At 39.8% G+C, this 19,866-nt stretch overlaps 1 protein-coding gene across 10 annotated transcripts in view; it reads right to left on the minus strand.

Annotated features, from left to right (window-relative positions):
- Positions 1–19,866, minus strand: part of WIPF1 (WAS/WASL interacting protein family member 1) — a 169,795-nt gene that overhangs the window by 26,376 nt on the left and 123,553 nt on the right. Inside the window, exon 1 of one of the 10 annotated variants that reach the window (XM_069068445.1) lies at positions 13,626–15,043. The exons of the other annotated variants lie outside the window; for them this stretch is intronic. The gene's annotated coding sequence lies outside the window, so the exon portion shown is untranslated. Of the gene's footprint in view, positions 1–13,625; positions 15,044–19,866 lie in introns of those variants that run through there. 10 annotated transcript variants of the gene reach the window in all.

The following is a 19,866-nucleotide window of genomic DNA, read 5'->3' on the forward strand; positions in this document are numbered from 1 at the left end:
CTCCCCGGGTGTCTCCAATCTGAAGGTGTTCTCTTGCCAAAGGTGGCCCAATGTTGTTGTTGGCTATGCTACACTGTTTCTAAGCAATGGAGGATTAACTGAAGACTCTCATCCAAGCATTCCATTTGTATGTTCTTGAGGACGGGCATAACATGGTTGGTAAATATGAGGCTTGAGGAATATTAATCAAATGTTGACTATTTCTCAAGGTTAAAATTGGATATAAAGTCACCTAAGGATTAAACACATAGAGACCTTTAAGGAAGGGGGTGGGGCTAACCAGTCACTGAAATGTCCCTGATGGGAAATCTCTTAGGACTAGCTCCTGCCATTGTGTCTCTCTCATTCCCATAGCTGTACTAAGTACTTGTAGGCTTGGTTCCATTTCAGGCTCTAGGAGGCATCAAACCAGAGGCAGTAAAGCCTTAACTCATGGACCTATATAGCTCAGGGACTTAACACTGAGCCAACCATGCTGGCCTTCTTCCCAGGTTCAGGTGGCTGGGCTCCTGCCCTGAGACTTGTGATCAATATCCGCCTTGTCCTCCAATTCCAGTAAGGAGGTGCCTGTCTTGTTCCCTGTGTCTAAGGCCCCTGCCTTGATAACCTATCTAGAGTACCTTATTCCTCTGAAACTGGAAGCTATGCTGCTCTCAAAAGTTAAATTGCCAGAGCAATGTATATCTGGATGGATAAAATTCACTGGAATAAAAAATTCTATAATACCCCAAAGGCAACTAGATGAAGTAGTGGATAGAGGACTGGGCAGAAGTCAGGAAGACTCATCTTCCTGTGTTCAAATCCCACCTCAGACACTTACTAGATGTGTGACCTTGGGCAAGTCACTGAACCCTATTTTCCTTAGTTTCTTATCTGTAAAATGAGATGGAGAAGGAAATGGCAAACCACTCCAGTATCCTTGCCAAGAAAATCCCAGAAAAAACAACAACCACCACCACAACATAATACTCCAAATGACAGAGGCAGCCATGGTATAGTGAGGAGAGAGCCAGCCTTAAAACCAGGAAGTCTTGGGTTCAAGTCCTGCCCCTGACACATAATGGTTGTGGGATCATCCCCAAGTCTCTCAAGCGCTTATGCTCTAGGCCAGTGGTGTCAAACTCAAATAGCAACCATGGACACTAATCTGTATGTGAGGATCTCTGCTGCAGTAGAGCTGCTAATGACTTAGCTTTGAAATATCTTACCTATATTTTATTGTATTTTTATTCATTTTATTAAATATTTCCCAGTTACACTTTAATCTGTTTCTGGGGTCATGCTGGAGTGCTATGGCCTTCTTCTAGGTCAAGTTCCTATCCTTATTAGTGACCAGCCATTAAAAAAAATGCCCAGAACCCCATCCAAACATTAATAATGATGGAAAGAATTCCCTGATTGACTACATTCATTCTGATTATTCTGCCCTCGGCACCTATGTACACAATTTTTGTATTTACTGATATTTCCCTTTATTCTTCATTCTTCAGTCCTTCTCAGGCACATACTTCATGTATACCCAACCAGACTTATTTTGTTGGCTGGGGCCTTATCTTTTTACCTTATCTTGAGCAGATCATAGTATCACCTGATATGATGGAAAGAACATCCATTGACTTTGGAGTCCAATTCACTAAGTTTGAATCCTGTCTCAGACACGTTATACTCGGGTAACCTTCAGCAAATCACCTTTTGCACTTACCGTCCCTGATCCTTGGTTTTCTTGTCTGCAAAAACAAGGTTGGGCTAGGTGACCTCCAAGGTCCCTTACAGTTCTAAAATTCTATAATTTTTAAGTACCACTATTCAGTTAGTCAATAAACATTTACTAAGTGCCTACTGTGTGCCAAGCACTGCACTAAGTGCTAGGGAAACAGAGCAAGGTAAAAGACATCCTATCTCTCAAGGAGCTCACTGTCTAATGAGGGAAACAACAAGCAAACAGCTAAGATAGGCAGGATGAATTGGCGAGAGCAACACTATCTATATCTATATCTATATCTATATCTATATATATCTTAAACTTTAATTTTTTTTAGTTTTAGTTTTAATTTTAATTTTATTTTTAAAATTTATTTTATTTTATTTTTTAGTTTTCAACATTTATTTCCACATGATTTTGAGTTCCAAATTTTCTCCCCATCTTTCCCCTACCCTTCACCCCAAGATGGTAAGCATACTTTTTGATTACTCTTCCCCCCCAGTCTGTCCTCTCATATATCCTCCCCTATCCCTCCCTTTACCCTTTTCCCCCTTACTTTCTTGTAGGGCAAGATGGATTTCTATACCCCATTGGAGAGTATTAGGGGGACCCAAGAATCTGAGAGGTCTTTTAAGAGACTTCAGATATCATCTAATTGAACCAATTTCCTTCATCTGATGGAGGGCTAGAGAGGTTAAGTAACTTACCTATGGTAGCACAACTAAGATTGCTATGTCCTTAGCAATGGGTCATTTATCAGAGCAATATTTTGTATAATAATATTTCAGCACAACAAAATGATTTCTGTGCTTCTTTGGAATCCATAGTATTGGGATATGACCTATAATTTCTTTTATAATCCTTCCCCCTCTCCCTCCATAACAATCAGGACAGTTATCAGTGCACAGAGAGCATTTCTGAATTTAATCCATCCTTTGATGCCCAGATGTCATTCCATCTCCTCCATTATTCAATAATATTGTTGACCAGTAAATATTTTTGACTATCACAGCAAGAGAAATGGTGATGAAATGGAAAGGGCACTGGATTTAGAGTGAGAGGACCTGGACTTTTATTTTCTGGGTGACTTTGGGCAAATTACTCAACCCCTTGGATCCTAATTTCCTCACCTATAAAATGAATGGCTTGGAAGATAACAAAAAATGGGATTAGTCAATTTTGGAGGGATTAGGGGAAGACAGGCACACTAGTGCACTGTTGGTGGTGATGTGAGTCAGTATACCCATTTTGGAAAGTAATCTGGAATTATGCAAATTAAGTGACTAAAATTTTCATAATCTTTGACCCAGAGATCTCATCATTTCTAGGCTTATGCCCTCCTGAGAAGAAGATTCCCATAAAGAGCAAAATATTTGTAGCAGCACTTTTTGTAATATCAAAGAATTGGAAACAAAGTAGTGGTGCATGTGCATAATGGAACATTATCGTGCTATAAGAAATGATGAATGTGACTAATACAGAGAGGTTTATTGGAAAGAGCTACATAAACTGATGCAGAGTGAAGTAAACAAAGAAAACAATATACAGAATAACTACAACTATGCAAATGGAAAATACCAAAAAACAAATAAAAATCAAATGTTGCCAAATTATAAAGAACAAGCATAGTTCAAAAAGATATGAGAAGATACAGTCCCCCCCCATCTTCACCCTATCTGGAGCACATGCACCCTTTTCCCTGGCAGAGGTGAGAGGTGCACAAGTGTTGTACTTGGAACATATTTTTTATTTATTGGTCAGTCAATAAACATTTATTACACACCTATTTTGTGCCAGGCACTGTGCTAACTGCAAAGGAGCTATATATAGGATAAATTGAAAGTAATCAACAGAGGGAATAATCTTGCAATTAAATTCTTTGTTTTAAATGGTTTAGAAGTGGGAAAGAAAAAAAAGATGGAAAAATTGAGTAATTATTTTTGTGAAAGGAGTCAGGCGGCATAAGTTTACTGCACAATTTCACAATAATAATAGTGGAAAATTAACATAGTGTGTTAAGATCTACAAAATGCTTTACATACAGGTATTATCTCGTTTGAACCTCTGGACAACCCTGCAAGGTTAGTGCTATGGTCCCTATTTTACAGATAAGGAAACTGAGGCTCCAAGAGATTAAATGACTTGCTCCACATCACATAGCTGGTAAGAAGTGACTCTTTTGGGGCAGCTAGGTGGCGCAGTGAGTAAAGCGCTGGCCCGGAGTCAGGAGGACTCGAGTTTGGTTCGGGCCTTGGACACTTAACACCCACACACAAAAATACTAGCCATGTAAACTTGGGCAAGTTACTTAACCCTAATTGCCCTCCATAAAGAAAAAAGAAGTGACTCTTCATGACTTACTTATAAATTGAAAGTAATCCATAGAGGGAAGGCACTAGAAATAAGAGTGATCAGCAAAGGTTTCCTGTAGAAGGTGGGATCGATTACGCTGATTTTTTCCCTTGTCTTTTTTTTTGTTGTTGTTATATGGGATGTCTCTTTGAAAAGAGAAGGTGGAGGGATGTTGGGGGAAACTATAGTGATGTAAAAAAAGTAAAAACTTATTTTAAAAAAATGAAAGGCTTGCATTAGTTAATTTCCAAAGTTCCTTTTATCTCTAAATCCAATGTTCCTAGCCTGACAATCTCATTTTAAAAAATAGTTTAAAATTCACATGAGATTATTATAAATGGGACACCTTTATGATGAACCCATACTAAATTACACTGGAGAAAGAAAAAAAAGCAGATTTTAATGGCTGCCTCCATCCTGAACCAAAAAAAGCCTCAAAAGTGTCTATTTTGGTGTCCCTTACCTGTTCCTGTTTCTACTGCGCAGAATCTACCACTGAAAAGGATCTCATTGGAATCCCCTCACTTGTTTAATCTTAAAAGCTGAAGGAACCTAAGACCTGAAATCTATCAGAACCAATTAAGATGAAATTGGCTTTGTTCTTGAACTTCCTGTAAAAAATGCTCAACAGGAAAAATTAATGTTCACAGAAAACCACAGTCATCCTGTTTCTTTAACACAAACTTTTCACAGCTGCAGTTGCCTGTAGTTTCTATATTATGATATAGCCCCCCAAAAAATCCCCACTCATTGAGTTGCCATTTATAATATTTTAACTCTTTGATGGCAGAAAGGATAATTTCCATAGAGGCTTTTTTTTTTTAAAAACCAAGTGGATATTGAGGGACTGGTTCTAGGGACTTCCAGCCATATATACAATGAAGCAGAATGAGAGCCCAAGGAGAGTAATGGTAGGTTTAAGAAGCCAACCGAGATTGGTTTTACTGAGCCATTGAAAAAACCCAAACAGCTTTTTTAGTCTTTGGTACAAGAGAAGTCTTCTCAGTTCTTAGTCTTAGTGCCTCTCCCATGTGACTCCTCCCAATCTATCTAGTATCTATCTTCTTTGTATGTAGTTGTCTGCATGTTGTCCCCCCATTTGACTGTGAGCTCCTTGTCAACATGGACTATTTTTTGCCTTTCTTTGTAACCCAGAGTTAAACACAGTGTCTGGCACACAGTAGGCATGTCTTGTTGTTCACTCAGGTCCGACACTTCATGACTTACTGTCCATGGAGTTTTCTTGTCAAAGATACTGGATTAGTTGCTATTTCCTTCTCCAGGGGATTAAAGCAAACAGAGGTTAAGTGACTTGCCCAAGGTCACACAGTTAGGAAGTGTTTGAGGCTGGATTTGAATTCAGGTCTTACTGACTCCAGGCCCAGTGCTTTATCCACTGAGCCACCAGCTGTCTTAACAGTAGGCACTTTAAATGTTAATTAACTTACTTGGTAGGAGAGATATGTTTGGAAATTAATGAGATATAAAAACAAACAATATAAATTAAAATTTTCCTTTAAAGTCAACCAAAGGGGAGATAAAAGAGAGAAAACTACACTTTACTTTGTCAGTAGAGGACCTGATGAACCTGGTAACTTATTTATCAAGGGTAGCTTTCAATTCCATGTGAGAGCTGTACAGTCTGGTGGACAGAGGTAGTATGGTCCAATAAAATGATGAATTTGGAGTCAGAAGAGTTGGGTTTGAATCTTAGTTCTGCCACTTATAATCACTGTGGCCTTGGGCAGGTAATTTAACTTCACCGGAACTCATTTTCCTCATCTATAAAATGAGTGGGTTGCTCTAGATGGCTTTTACGGTCCCTACCAACCTAAATCACTAATAATAGTGGAGCCAGGAAGATCTAAGTTCAAATACTGCCTCAGACACTTACCAGCTGTATGATTCTGAGCAAGTCATTTAATGTCTTGGAGCCTCAGTTTCCTTATCTGTAAAATGGGGACAATGATAGCACCAACCTTACAGGGTTGTGCGGAGGTTCAAATGAGATAATACCTGAATGTAAAGTATTTTGTAGATCTTAACACACAATGTTAAATTTTGGCTATTATTATTGTGAAATTATGCAGTAAACATGCAGCCTGACTCCTTTCACAAAAAACATTACTCAGTTTTTCCATCTTTTTTTTTCCTTTCCCACTTCTAAACCATTTAAAACAAAGAATTTAATTGCAAGACTGTTCCCTCTCCGCCTCCCCTCTGACCCCCATGGCACTGTATTACTTTTAATGTACTATATTTAGCGAGCCTCCTAGGTTATTTTTGAAAGAGATTTCATTAAAATCAAGTAAACAGTAGGGGGAACAAGTCATTTTTCAAATAAGTCACTCTGAAGGCTCCAAAATGTTACTAAATTTAGCCATGTGGTCGCATAAAGTCCCAAAATGCTACTGTCAGAAAAGCTTCCAAAAGCATCAAGCTGGAAAAGAAACAAAATTCATGCTGGTTTTTTGGTGCTGCTATCACCAGCTTCTTTTGCCCTCCCATATTTAATTATCAGGCAAGAGCAAAGCTACAGGCTCCGGAGAAAATTGAGACCATTTATTAAAGCATAAAAGTGAGTAATAGTCGAGGGACACACCCATCTTTAAGTTCTTGACTGTGGGAGGATTATTATGGGGAAAATGATTCTATTTTGAGAGGCAGTGAATGCAGCAGCTAGAGAGCTGATATAGGAAAGGGGAAGAGCTGGTTCACGTCCTGCCTCCAACATACAGTGGCTGTGTGACCCTGGACAAGTCACTTTACCTCTCAGATGCCTAGATCTATAAGTGGTACAACTGTAGCAAATATATACTGATAGAGGGTATTTCTTCATCTGGAGTCCCTTATACTAGTTAAATGACCTAGTTAAACATATATACATATAAACATATAACATATCTAAACATACACCATTTTAAGTAACTAATTGAACCCTTAGTCTCTCCAATAATTATTTCCATCAATCAGTCAGTCGGCAAACATTTAACTAAGTGATTACTTTGTCCTAGGCACTGTGTTAAGTGCTGGGGATACTAAAAAAGGCAGAAACTAAGTCCCTGCCTTCAAGGAGCCCTTATTCTAGTTAGAGGAAGATGCAAACGACCCTATGTGTACAAGATCTGTACAGAGCCCAAGGAAGGTCATTTCAGAGGGAAGGCAATGGGGAAGGGGAGGAAGGAAGGGGACACAGGAAAATGCCCCCTACAGAAGGCAGGATTTAAGCTGAGTCTTTGAAGCAGGCTAGGGAAACTTGGAGGTGTGTAGAGCTGAGGAGGGAGGGCATTCAATACTTAATACTCTCTCTTGAAGGGATTAAAAAACCTACCATAGAGATCCATCTTGCCCTACTGGAAGGTCAGAAGGGGGATGGGGGAAGATATAGGAGAGAGTAGATTGGGGGAAGGTGTATACAGTGGGATTGCTGTTTTGGGATGGTGGGGAAGGGAAAGACGGGGAGAAAATTTGTAACTCAAAATCTTGTGGAAATGAATGATGTCAACTAAAAATAAACATAAAATTTAACTTAAAAAACCTACTGTAAATCTTTTCTTAAAGATATGCCTTGCTGTGTAATTTTTTTTCCTTTTTATGTGCTGTATTATAAAGCAATAAGGGTAATATCACCAAATTTACTCCTGAAAAGGTGAAAAGACTTTTAAAAGAATGAGAACATTTTTCTATTCATCATCACCCTCTCTTTCAACACACACACAGACTTGTACATAGACACACATACACATATATAGACACAGAAAGACACACACAGACAGACACACACCACACAGTTATCCTTTCATATCACAACTTTCCCTATCATGGTTTCCATACATCACGGGTAGGTGTAAGAAATTAAATAGGAATTTTTTGGGAGTTTTGTGGAAGCTGCAGATAACATGTGAAGGCCAGCAGATAACACAGGGCCTATGACCAAATACTTAGCCCAAATTTTATAATAAGGTACCGTAAACACTCCATAAAAGAAAAAGAAAACATTCAGATTTCTTCTCTGGTAAGAAGGGAGGGTCTAAAAACAACAGCCCTGGGAGGTAGGTGTTGTTATTATCTTCTTTTTTCAGGTAAGGAAACTGAGGCAAACAGAATTAGAAAGGGACACATAATTAGAAAGTGTACGAAACAGGTAGGTCTTCCTGACTCCAGACCTGGCATTCTATCTACTGCACCACCTAGCTGCCAATCCATTATCCCTGAACCATGGATATATTGCCGCTCTCCAACTCTAGAGGCTTTTTTCCCACTGCTTACCATGATGAAATCTAAGCTCCCATCTCTAGCTTTCAGAATGCTTTGTCTCCTTTAAGGATCTTCTCTTTAGGTAAGGATGCCCTTGGTTGTCAGTGCTCGCTTTTTCCTTAAGTTATCTGGTACTTACATGCTGTATCCCTCGATAGAATGTAAGCTCCTTGAGGGCAGGGGTTCTTTTTCATTTTTGTCCTTGTAGGGATAGAGCCAGAGAGCTCGGTTTGAAGTTCTGTCTCTGACAAATACTAGCCGCACAACCCAGGGCAAGCCACTGGACCTCTTAGTGCTCTAGCTCAGGGCAGTGAGACAAGTCACTTAATCTCTGCCTCGGTTTACTTATGTATAAAATGGGTGTAATAATAGCACCTCTCACCACAGGTGGTTGTGAGGATTAACATTTGTAAAGTGCACAGAGTGCACAAACATTTATAAAGGCACAGAGCCTGGCACATAGTAAGCACTATATAAATGTTAGCTATTATTATTAATGGTGAATGGGGGGAGCTGGGTGATGCATTGGATAGAGAGTTGTGCCTGGAATCAGAAAGACCTGAGTTCAAATCCTGCCCTGGAGACTTCCTAGCATGTGACCCTGAGCAAGGAACTTACCCTCTCACAGCCTTAGCTTCCTCATAGCACCTGCCTCCCAGGATTGTTGTGATGATCTAATGAGCTTTAACACATAAAGCCTCCTGGAAAACTGAGCACTACATAACTGTTACTATCATTGTGGGAAATATTCGTTCACTCTAATGTGCAGTTTCTCAGAACTGCATTTCTAATGAAATCTTGCTTCCCTCTAGTGCCTTGAATGAAATATTCTGCATTGAGGAGTGCTGCACTAAAGAATGAATCTTTCAGGCAGCTAGGTGGCGCAGTGAATAGAGCACCGGCCCTGGAATCAGGAGGACCTGAGTTCAAATCCATCCTCAGACACTTAACACTTACTAGCCGTGTGACCTCGGGCAAGTCACTTGAGAAATTGCCCTACATTTCCCCCCTCCAAAAAAAAATGCAAAAAAAAAAAGGTAAAGACTGAATCTTGCTTGACACAGTGTGGCACTGTGAAAACATTGTTGGATCTGGAATTGAAATACCCGGATTTGGATCTTGCCTCTCTACCATGTACTATCACTATGACAAGTCACTTAACCTCCCACATGAGCTTCCTCATCTGCCAAATAAGGGGGCTAGGCAAGATTCTAAGGTCCCTTCCAGCTTTAACAAACCTAGGGGGATTGTGGATGTAAAAAATCCCACTTAGAAGAACCAATATATAAAAATTTGATGAAATAGCACTGCAAAACAAGCTAGAAATCAAAGTGGTAACTTCTTTTGGAGGGGGACTGACTAAATGAAAATGATTACAGTTTAAACATGTATGAAGCAGTTGTCAAAAATATAGGAAACAGCAATGAAAAATTAGCTAGTCTTTTAAGAAACTACTGTAGTTTTGAAGCGCCTTAAGCGGAGGCCAGCCTGCCCTATTGATCCAGGCTGGTGCTTCTTGTGAAAATCTTGTTTAGGGATCATGGCACGAGATACTGCTTCAGAGTAAGGGGCAAGTGGACTTAAGGCTTGGAGGCCAGACCTACCTAGGGCTTGTTATCATTGCGAGATTATTTTGGTCATAGTAGTCCAGAGAATAATTTGCATTACAGTGGGTTGCTCTTAGCATAGCAGCCCACTCAGAGTGCTGCTTCACAAACTGAAGAAGGTGACAAATAGTTAATTGGATAAGCACATTTCAGTTCAAAGCCCAAGTTAACAGATAGTTTAGTATTTGTTATACTTCTTGAATAGCATTTTCTCTAGTCTTAATATTTTAAAGTAGATGATGATGATGATAATAATACTATTCCTCTCCAGGCTTGCCTCTAGGCTTCCTCTACCATTCCCCAGCTCTTCATCCTGAAGTCTCACTCTAGCTCTGGCATTTGCACATTGTTAGTACCCTCTGCCCCTGTGGCCTCTCCCTCTGATTGGATGGCTCCTCCCAGAACCCCCATTTAAGGAGGCTACCCAGGTGAGCTATGTCTCATCCTCTTTAGGCTACACTTTGCACTTCCTCTACCATATTCTTCCCCCACCCCCTCACCCTCTACCTTCCTCCCACATATGTGTTGTCTTCTGGTAGAATGTAAGATTTTTGGATGATCTTTTTTTTTTTGGTTTTGTATTCCTATAAATGCTTATTGGCTGACTGAGTTGGTCATTTTATGTTTTTCTAAGGAAAAAAAAAAGCTTCCTAAGTTTGAGTTCTTTTTGTGTGTAGCTCCTAAGAATTAAAAAAAAAATTTGGGTGTGTGAATCAGTTGAGGAGGAAAAAAGTAGGCATTTTGGGGTATACAGTTTGAGAATTTCATAGAACTTCATTTTATGTACATATATTATCTGGATTCATAAAGGATCTGTAATTTTATTATTGTAGGAAACCTGTTAGAAACTTCTCATGTGAAATGCAAATTAAAACAACTCTGTGGTACCATCTCACACCCATTAGATTGGTTAAGATGACAGAAAAGGAAAATGACAAATGGGGAAGGATAGATGTGGAGAAATAGATGTACTAATGCATTGTTGGTGGAGCTGTGAACTGGTCTAACTATTCTGGAGAAAAATTTGGAACTATGTCCAAAAGGGTGGAAGACAGGACATACCCTTTGATCCAGTAATGCTACTACCAGGTCTGTTCCCCAAAGAGACCAAAGAAAGAAGAAAAGGACTCATAGGTACAAAAATATTCATAGCAGTCCTTTATATGGTGGCAAGGAATTGAAAACTGAGGGGATGCCCTTCACCTGGGGAATGACTAAACAAATTATGGTATATGAATGTGATGGAATACTATTGTGCTGTAAGAAATTATGAAGAGGATGGTTTCAGAAAAACCTGGGAAGACTTGTATGAACTGATGCTGAGTGAAGTGAGCAGAACCAGGAGAATGCAATATTGCAAAGGTAATTAATTGTGAAAGACTTAGTAACTCTGATCAATGAAGTAATCCACCATAATTCCAAAGTATTTATACTGAAATATGCTTAGCCATCTCCCAATTGAAAACTGATATACTCAGAGTGCAGAATTAAGAGTATTTTTTTCTCTTTATTTTTCTTGCTTTTCCCCCTCTGGATCATGGCTTATGTAAAAATATGTTTTACATGACTTCATGTGTATAATGGGTATCGCATTTTTTTTTTTTTGCTTTTTTGGGGGAGGGGAAGGTAGGACAAGTGGGGTTAAGTGACTTGCCCAAAGTCACACGGCCAGTTTTTTGTGTTAAGTGTCTGAGGCTGGATTTGAACTCAGGTCCTCCTGACTCCAGGGCTGGTATTCTATTCACTGTGCCACCTAGCCACCCCAGTATTGAATTACTTGTCTTCTCAATGGGTGGAGGAGGGGTAGAAGGAGAGAATTTGGAACTGAAAATTAAAACAAAATTAAAAAAAATTTGAAATGTGGCAACTCCCTCTACCAAGAGTCAGCCTGTCAACTGTCTATGAGAGCATAAATAAATCTTGGAGAGTTGTCCAACATACATAGGGGTTAAATCAATCTAATCCAGCATCACCAGCTGCCTCTTGTAAATCACAAACAGAATGTTCTGTAGATACCTCAAACTGAACACACTCAAAAATGTGCTTGTTATCTCCACCTCCCAAATCTAACCTTCCTCCAAATTTTCTTTTCTGTAGAGAACACCACCACCTAGGCTCCCAACCGTGGAGTCACCCTCAATTATTCCCTCTCCCCAACCTCCCACATCCAATTAGTTGCTAATTTTTTCCAGTTTTACCTCTACAACATTCCTCATATCTACCGTCTTCTCTCCAGTCACAGGACCTAGTCGAAGCCTTCATTACCTCACCTTCATCCTCCTCCTAATTAGTTCCTCTGCTTTCAGTCCTCTCTCCACATTCACCCCCCCCACTGCTGCCAAAATGACATTTTGACTTGTAAGTCTGACCTTGTCACCTCCCTGCCAAAGGAGCTTCAGTGGTTCCTCAGATAGAGTGTGCCCTCCTCAGCTTCGTACTTAAAGCCTTTCACAATAATACTTCAACCTACCTTTCCAGGCACATTGCTCATTATTCCCCCTTCATACATTCCAGCAAAACTGAACTACCTGCTGTTCTCTGAACTCAGCATTTCAAATGCCATTTTTGTGCCTATTCCTCATCCTTGGTATGCACTCCCTCTCCTTCATCACTGACTCTTAGAATTTCTAGCTTCCTTCAAGGATCAGATCACAAACCATCTTCTGACAGATCCTTTCTTGATTATATTAGTTATCAGTACTCTTTCCCTCTTACTTAAAGGATTGTATACATGTTTACTTGTTTATAAGTTGTATCCCTTCAGAATGTAATCTCCTTGAGGACAGGAACTGTATAGTTGTTGACTTTCTTTCCCTTCCTCTCCTTCTCTCTCTCTCTCTCTCTCTCTCTCTCTCTCTCTCTCTCTCTCTCTCTCTCACTGTCTCTCTCTCACTGTCTCTGTCTCTTTCTCCCCCAGCACAGCACTTTGAATGTAATGGTTACTCAATAAATACTTGTCACATTGGACTGGAAATATATTCTTAAAGAAGTTAGCATTTTGCACATTGGAAGTACCCTCTGCCCCTGTGGCAGTAAATGTTTAGTAAATGCTTGTTAATAATCTGGGAATACTTTTCAAAATACTAAAGTTTGAAAAAAATTTTATGCTGGCTATGAAATCTCAAATATAATATCCTCCTCTCCCAGAAACTTTTTACGAAAATAATTTTTGAATAAAATAAAATAAAGATATTTTTCCTTGTAACTAAAAGAAACAATATTATTATAGTTGTGTGGCAACGCACATCATACTAATGTTTGTTCATCTATTTCAGGCTTCCAATTCCATCCTTTACTGAAATTCTAACATAAATCCTTGCTAAACCAATAGCTCAGCAATCAATATTTGGCCACACTGTACCATATATAGAAAAGCACAAGTATAGAAATAAATATCAATTTTAGAATATAAATGTATTGCAAAGAGGTTAAGACTTCTCCAGTGAAGAGGAAAAACAATGCTAGTAAAGTTTTTTGCTCATTAACAGTTCAGAGTTGCAGTTACTAATACCTTAACATCACTCCCAGTTATGGCTAGTGAATACCACCATGCTTTGAAATTTACATGAAGCCACAGCAAGAAGGATATTCTCCTCGCAAACCAAGCCCTTTCATTTTGACAAGTAGATGTCCCACTAAAAGCCATCTTATTCTCCCCAGGCCCTCATAAGGGAAAAAAGTTTAGCTTAAAATGCAGTTTCTCTTACCGTCAAATGACACTGTGGAACATGTCTGATCTGGGGCACAGGCAGAGAAGGACACATGAGACCTAAGACTGAGTACAACAACCATCCCTGAAAACCGAATCATCTTCTAGGACCAACATGGTGTAGTCAAACCAGCCATTTTAGACAAGTTCTGGACTTCTGGCTGAGTGTTACACACTGAGTCAGAGACAGACATCCTTCTGTGGTTATTTGCTTCCTGTCTGATTAATTTGCTGTATGTTCCTTCCTCCTTTACTACAAACTACTGTGCAGAGAAAATGTCACCAACTTGGTTTGTCTTAAGAAAAAAGAAAAAAAAAACAAGTTAAAAATGTTTCTCCTCCCTACAGCCTTTACATCCCTTGTTATAATGACCCAAATGAACCTCTGTGCTATGAATGGACTCAACTTTTTCAGTAAGAATTGAGCAATAAGAAATAACCGTCATAGCTCTCGAGATGCCTTTCAGGGAAGTCTATTTGAAAATGTTTCTCTCAGTGTGGACTATTCACCTTAGTAACTAAACAGTTGCTAAGGAATAAAATATTCAATTTCATGAATAATTAAAGTATCCTTTGGTTCTATGAGGGGATGTGAAATCCAAAAAACAAACAAACAAACAAAAACCCAACTCATACTTAAACATGCCAGGCTCAGAGAGCTACATTTAGGAACAACCAATTTAGTGGTAGGAGGAAATTTAGACATCATCTAGTACAACCTACTCATTTTACAGATAAGGAAACTTAAAGGTCAGAGGTCACAGCGGCAGTAAATTACAGAGGCAGAATTAAAATCCAGCTCTCCTGATTCCCAGTCCAGAGATTTTCAATACATTCCAGTGCCTTCCAAGGGAGTAGGGAGTGAGCAGGAAGGTAGGTGATTAAAAACAAGCAAACAAACAAACAAAAACCCTAGGTAGGCAAAGAGTAGGCAAGAGGGCAAGGTATTTTGAATTGTAAACTTTGTGCCAAAATTTGTACATTTGCATGTATGCGTGTGATTTTAAGTATAATCTGCCACAAAGATAGTTAACTACAAAAACACAGCAAAAAAATAAAAAAGGAAATTTTGTTTTCATTGTCAATCTAAAAGACTTTTTGGTACTGTTAAACCAACAATATATGCACTTAGAGATGTTTGAGAAAAAGTGTAGAAATGAAGAGAATGAATGGAGGAAAGTTATGTCTCTTCCTGTCACTATTTAGAGACTAGAAAGGGGAATCAAAGTAGGAAATAAAAATGCAATTGTGGAGCAAGGGTAAAATAATCTTAACTTGCTGCTGTAATCTTACTCTTACCCATCTGTGGGATTTATAGTTCAAATCTGCTATAAATGTCCTTTGGCTTTGTGAAAACAAAATCACCCATGAGGAAGAAGAAAGATCTGGTTCTCTAATGGAGGAAAATCCAGAAACAGATAAGTTAGGGTAAAATTTCCTGATACCACTGTTAAATAGTCAGCCAACAAACATATAGTAAGTAACCTTGGGAAAAAAATCACTTAACTCCTCTGGAATCCTTGCATCCTCATTTGTAACATGACAGAGGCTGAGGCAGCAAGGTGGTGGAGTAGAAGAGTGGCAACTTTGGAGTCAGGAGGTCCTGACTTCAACAAGCTGCATGACCCTGGGCAAGTCACATTAACCCTTACTGCCTCCAAAAAATAAATGAAAGAGGGGATCTCTAGGGGATGGCTAAGGGCTCTTCTAGATCTAAATCCATGAGCCTATGATCTGAGCAATACAATTAAAATTTCTTTTTAAGTTTACTGCTTTATTCTGAAGTCCTAAATGGACGGTGTTGCCAAATTCTGTTTGATATATCACATATAGCTCAACTCCATCTCTCTCTATTTTTGTATTACCCTCTCCCCCTTCCTCCTCCCCCCAGTATTCAAATATATCACAGGTTCTTAACCAAGTGTCCATGAACTTAACACCTGGAATATACAAAAAGGTAGATCCCTTACTAACATTTATTTTTAACCATTACCATTAATGAAGAGGAATCCAAATAAAAGATCAGAAACACAGAAAGGCCAGGGCAGTTGGGAAATAGAATAGCTAGACTGGACTTTGTGCTCCATTCCCATCTTTGTTACAATCTTATAATACCATCAGCAGGAGGCACCCTGGTCTAGTGGATGGGCATGGCCTTCAGAGTCAAGATCCGAATTCCTACCCTGCCTCTGAAAAATATGACTGTGAGCAAAGCACTTCTCTCTCTCTCTCTCTCTCTCTCTCTCTCTCTCTCTCTCTCTCTCTCTCTCTCTCTCTCTCTTTCACTCTCTCTCTCTTCCTTCCTTCCTTCCTTCCTTCCTTCCTTCCTTCCTTCCTTCCTTTCTTTCTTTCTTTCTTTCTTTCTTTCTTTCTTTCTTTCTTTCTTTCTTTCTTTCTTTCTTTCTTTCTTTCTTTCTTTCTTTCCTTCCCTCCCTCCCTCCCTTTCTCTCTCTCTCTCTCTCTCTTGCTTGTTGGAGGGGGGAAGGCAGGGCAATTGGGTGACACCCAAGGTCACACGGCTAGTATGTGTTAAGTGTCTGAGGCTGGATTTGAACTCAGGTCCTCCCAACTCCAGGGCCTGTGCTCTATTCACTGCACCACCTAGCTGCACCTCATCACTTAGTTTCTCAGTGACTCAGGCAACTCTCAAGGATTACAAACTACAGAGAAGATGCCAGTCATTACTTGTGGACAAGAGTTCGTCGCTGAGAGCTCTTTACACCAATGACATCACAGATCTACATCCACTGAGTGTCTTGCAGCTACAGGGAGTGACGTAAGGACAGAGATTGAAGAACACCTCCAAGGACTAAGCTGCATCAACTGAAGGAGGGCACATTTGCACATAAAAGAGACAGCAGGATGAAAAACATTATTTCAAATTAAAACAATAATATCTGCTTGTAGTAATTTGTCTTTCAGTGCATTTGCCCAGATAGGAGAAATTATAGTAAATTATACAAAATATTGTTAAAATCATAAGACAAATTCTGGCATCATTTGAGGCAATTGATACACCTGGTCCTTTTAGGGATAAAAACATGCAGTTTATCCCATAAACTTTGCCATAACATAAAATTCTTAATTTGCACTTACAATAATGAAAACTACAGCTGCCACAGAGGAATGACAGTACTAGCCAAAGAGAATGGGAGATGTCTAGTAAAACATTTTATAGTTTCGACTTCTTCCTGGGGAGTGGAGTCAAGATGGCGGAATAGAAGCAGGGTCTCCCCGCAGCTCTGGCTTCCACCTTCCCCAATCCATGTAAAAAGGGGACTCTGAACAAACTTTGGAGTTGCAGAACCCACAAAATGACACAGAAAAGCTAACCTCCCGCTGAGGACAGCCCGGCAAGCTGGCAGGAATCAGCCAGCACAGCGCTCTGGGAGCCCAGCCCAGCCCCACGCCAAGGCTTTAGCCCCAGGGTGGGCCTGACCAGCCGGCCTGAGGGACTCCACATCATTAGCAGCTGTGGCTATTTCCAGAATTATCAACACATAGATGCAAAAGGACAAAGTGAGAGGTCAGTGCAGTCTGGACTTTGGGACCTAGTAAGTGGGAGTGCCTGGCTTTTGCCCCTGGGCGAGAAGCCACTGAGACGCCAGCCAGCCCCTGTGGCAGCTTCAGCTCCTGGCCTGCAGAGTGTAGGGGGACCAAGCACCAGTCTGAGGGGTAATCGCTCTTGCTTTAACCTGCTTGTATCTGGATTGCAGTCTAGGGTGGAGGTCCTGGGGTGTGTGTCCAGCTTGCCAGAGCGTGTGGAGACGTCATAGAAGGCACCCATCTAATACCTCTGGCAGCTGAGAAAACCCCAGTGTTTGGGACAAAAGCTCCCCTGTCTGGTGGCAGAGTCCTACTGTGGCAAAAACCCAGGGGTTAAGTGACTGAGGGGCAACATGACCAGGCAAAGGAAACAAAGTAGACAGAAGATTCCAACATTAGACTAATATTTTGGGGACACAAAGGATCAAAGCATGGAACAAGAGGAAGACAGTGAAGTCAGAACTCCTGCACCAAAAGCTTCAAAGGAAAATACAAGCTGGTTACAGGCCATAGAGGACCTTAAGAAACAGATAAGAGAAGTGGAGGAAAAATTGGGAAGAGAAATGAGAGCAATGCAAGAAAATTATGAAATGAGAGTCAACAGCCTGACTGAGGAAAATCACAGCTTAAAAAATAGACTAACTCAAATGGCAAAAGAGGCTCAAAAAGGCAATGAGGAGAAGAATGCCTTAAAAAGCCAAATTTGCCAGATGGAAAAAGAATCTCAAAAGCTCACTGAGGAGAATCATTGCTTCAGAATTAGATTGGAGCAAATGGAAGCTAATGACTTTATGAGAAATCAAGATGCTGTTAAACAGATCCAAACAAATGAAAGAATGGAAGGCAATGTGAAATATCTCATGGGAAAAAAAACCACTGACCTGGAAAATAGATCTAGGAGAGATAATTTAAAAATTATTGGACTACCTGAAAGCTGATCAAAGTAAGAACCTAGAAATCATCCTCCAGGAAGTTCTCAAAGAAAACTGCCCTGATGTTTTAGAACCAGAGGGCAAAATAGAGGTTGAAAGAATCCACCAATCACCTCCTGAAAAAGATCCCCAAAAGAAAACTCCTAGGAATGTTATAGCCAGGTTCTGGAATTCCCAGATTAAGGAGAGAATATTACAAGCAGCCAGGAAGAAACAGTTTGAATATTGTGGAAACACAATCAGGATAACCCAGGATCTGGCAGCTTCTACACTGAGGGATCGAAGGGCTTGGAATATGATATTCCGGAGGGCAGAGGAGCTGGGATTAAAACCAAGAGTCACCTATCCAGCAAAACTGAGTATCATGTTTCAGAGGAAAATATGGTCATTCACTGGAATAGAGGACTTTCAAGCATTCTTGCTGAAAAAACCAGAGTTGAATAGAAAATTTGACATTCAGATACAAGAAGCAAGAAAAGCATGAGAAGGTAAAATGAAATCAAAAGGAACTTATCAAAGTTGAACTATTAACATTCCTACATGGAAAAACAATAATTGTAACTGATGAAAGTTTTCTCAGTAGTTGAAGGGATTAGAAATATATATATATATATATGTCTATATATTGAGGATATATGGGCATATGAATACATATGTGAATGTATGTATATATATATATTTACAGATATACATAGATAGAGGGCACAGGACCAATTTAACAGGAAGGGATGATATTAAAAGGTGAAATTAAGAGGTGAGAGAGGAATGTAATGAGAGGATATGGGGAGAGACAGAATGGGGTAAACTATCTCATATAGAAGAGGCAAGGGAAAATGGTTACAATGGAGGGAAAGAATAGGAAGGCAAAAGGGAATGGGTCAACCTTATTCTCATTGAATTTGGCTTGAGGAGGGAATGAAATACACACTAAATAGGGTATCTCACCCTCCAGGAGAGTAGGGGGGGAAGGGGATGAAAAGGGGGATGATGGAAGGGAGGGCAGGCTGGTGGGGGAGGGAAGTTGGAAGCACCCACTTTTGAAAAGGTATGGGATCAAAGCAGAGAATAGAACAAGTGGGAGGTGGGATAGGAGGGAGGGAAATATAGTCAGTCTTTTACAATATATCTACTATGTTATTGTTTTGCATTAGCCACACATGTACAACCTATACTGAACTGCTTATCTTCCCAGTAAGGGTGGGAGACAAGGGAGGAAGGGAATGAATCTGGAATTCAAAGTTTTAAAATCAAATACTCAAATATATATATATATATATATATACACTATTATTAATACTATTTTACATGTAATTGGGAAATAAGATATACAGGCACTGGGGCATAGAGATCCATTGGAAAAGCTGAAAGGAGTATGGGAGAAAATGTGGGAGAGAGCAGATTGGAGGAGGGGATATCCTGTGGGTCTGCTATTTTGGGGCAGTGGGTAGGGGAAAAACGGGGAGAAAATTTGTAACTCAAAATCTGGGGGAAATGAATGATGTAAATAAGAAGTTAATAAAGCATAAATTTTTTTTTTTATAGTTTTCCAGTGGGAAGAGGCAACTGAGAAGATATCTGTAATTTCCTTGGTATACCAGTGAGGCGAAGCAATGCCTGAGGATACCACTAGGTGCCACTAAGACGCAAAAAAGAAAGGAAAAATTAAAAGACAAAGAGAGGAAGGAAAGAAAAAATATAAAAGAAAGGACGAAGAGAGGGTATAGGGGGAAATATGTATTGGCCAGATATCTACCTCTCAGA

Source organism: Petaurus breviceps, unplaced genomic scaffold (assembly GCF_028583685.1).
Source record: "Petaurus breviceps papuanus isolate PSGF00001 unplaced genomic scaffold, PetGlider_PUasm1.0 90763, whole genome shotgun sequence".
Classification (NCBI taxonomy): domain Eukaryota; kingdom Metazoa; phylum Chordata; class Mammalia; order Diprotodontia; family Petauridae; genus Petaurus; species Petaurus breviceps.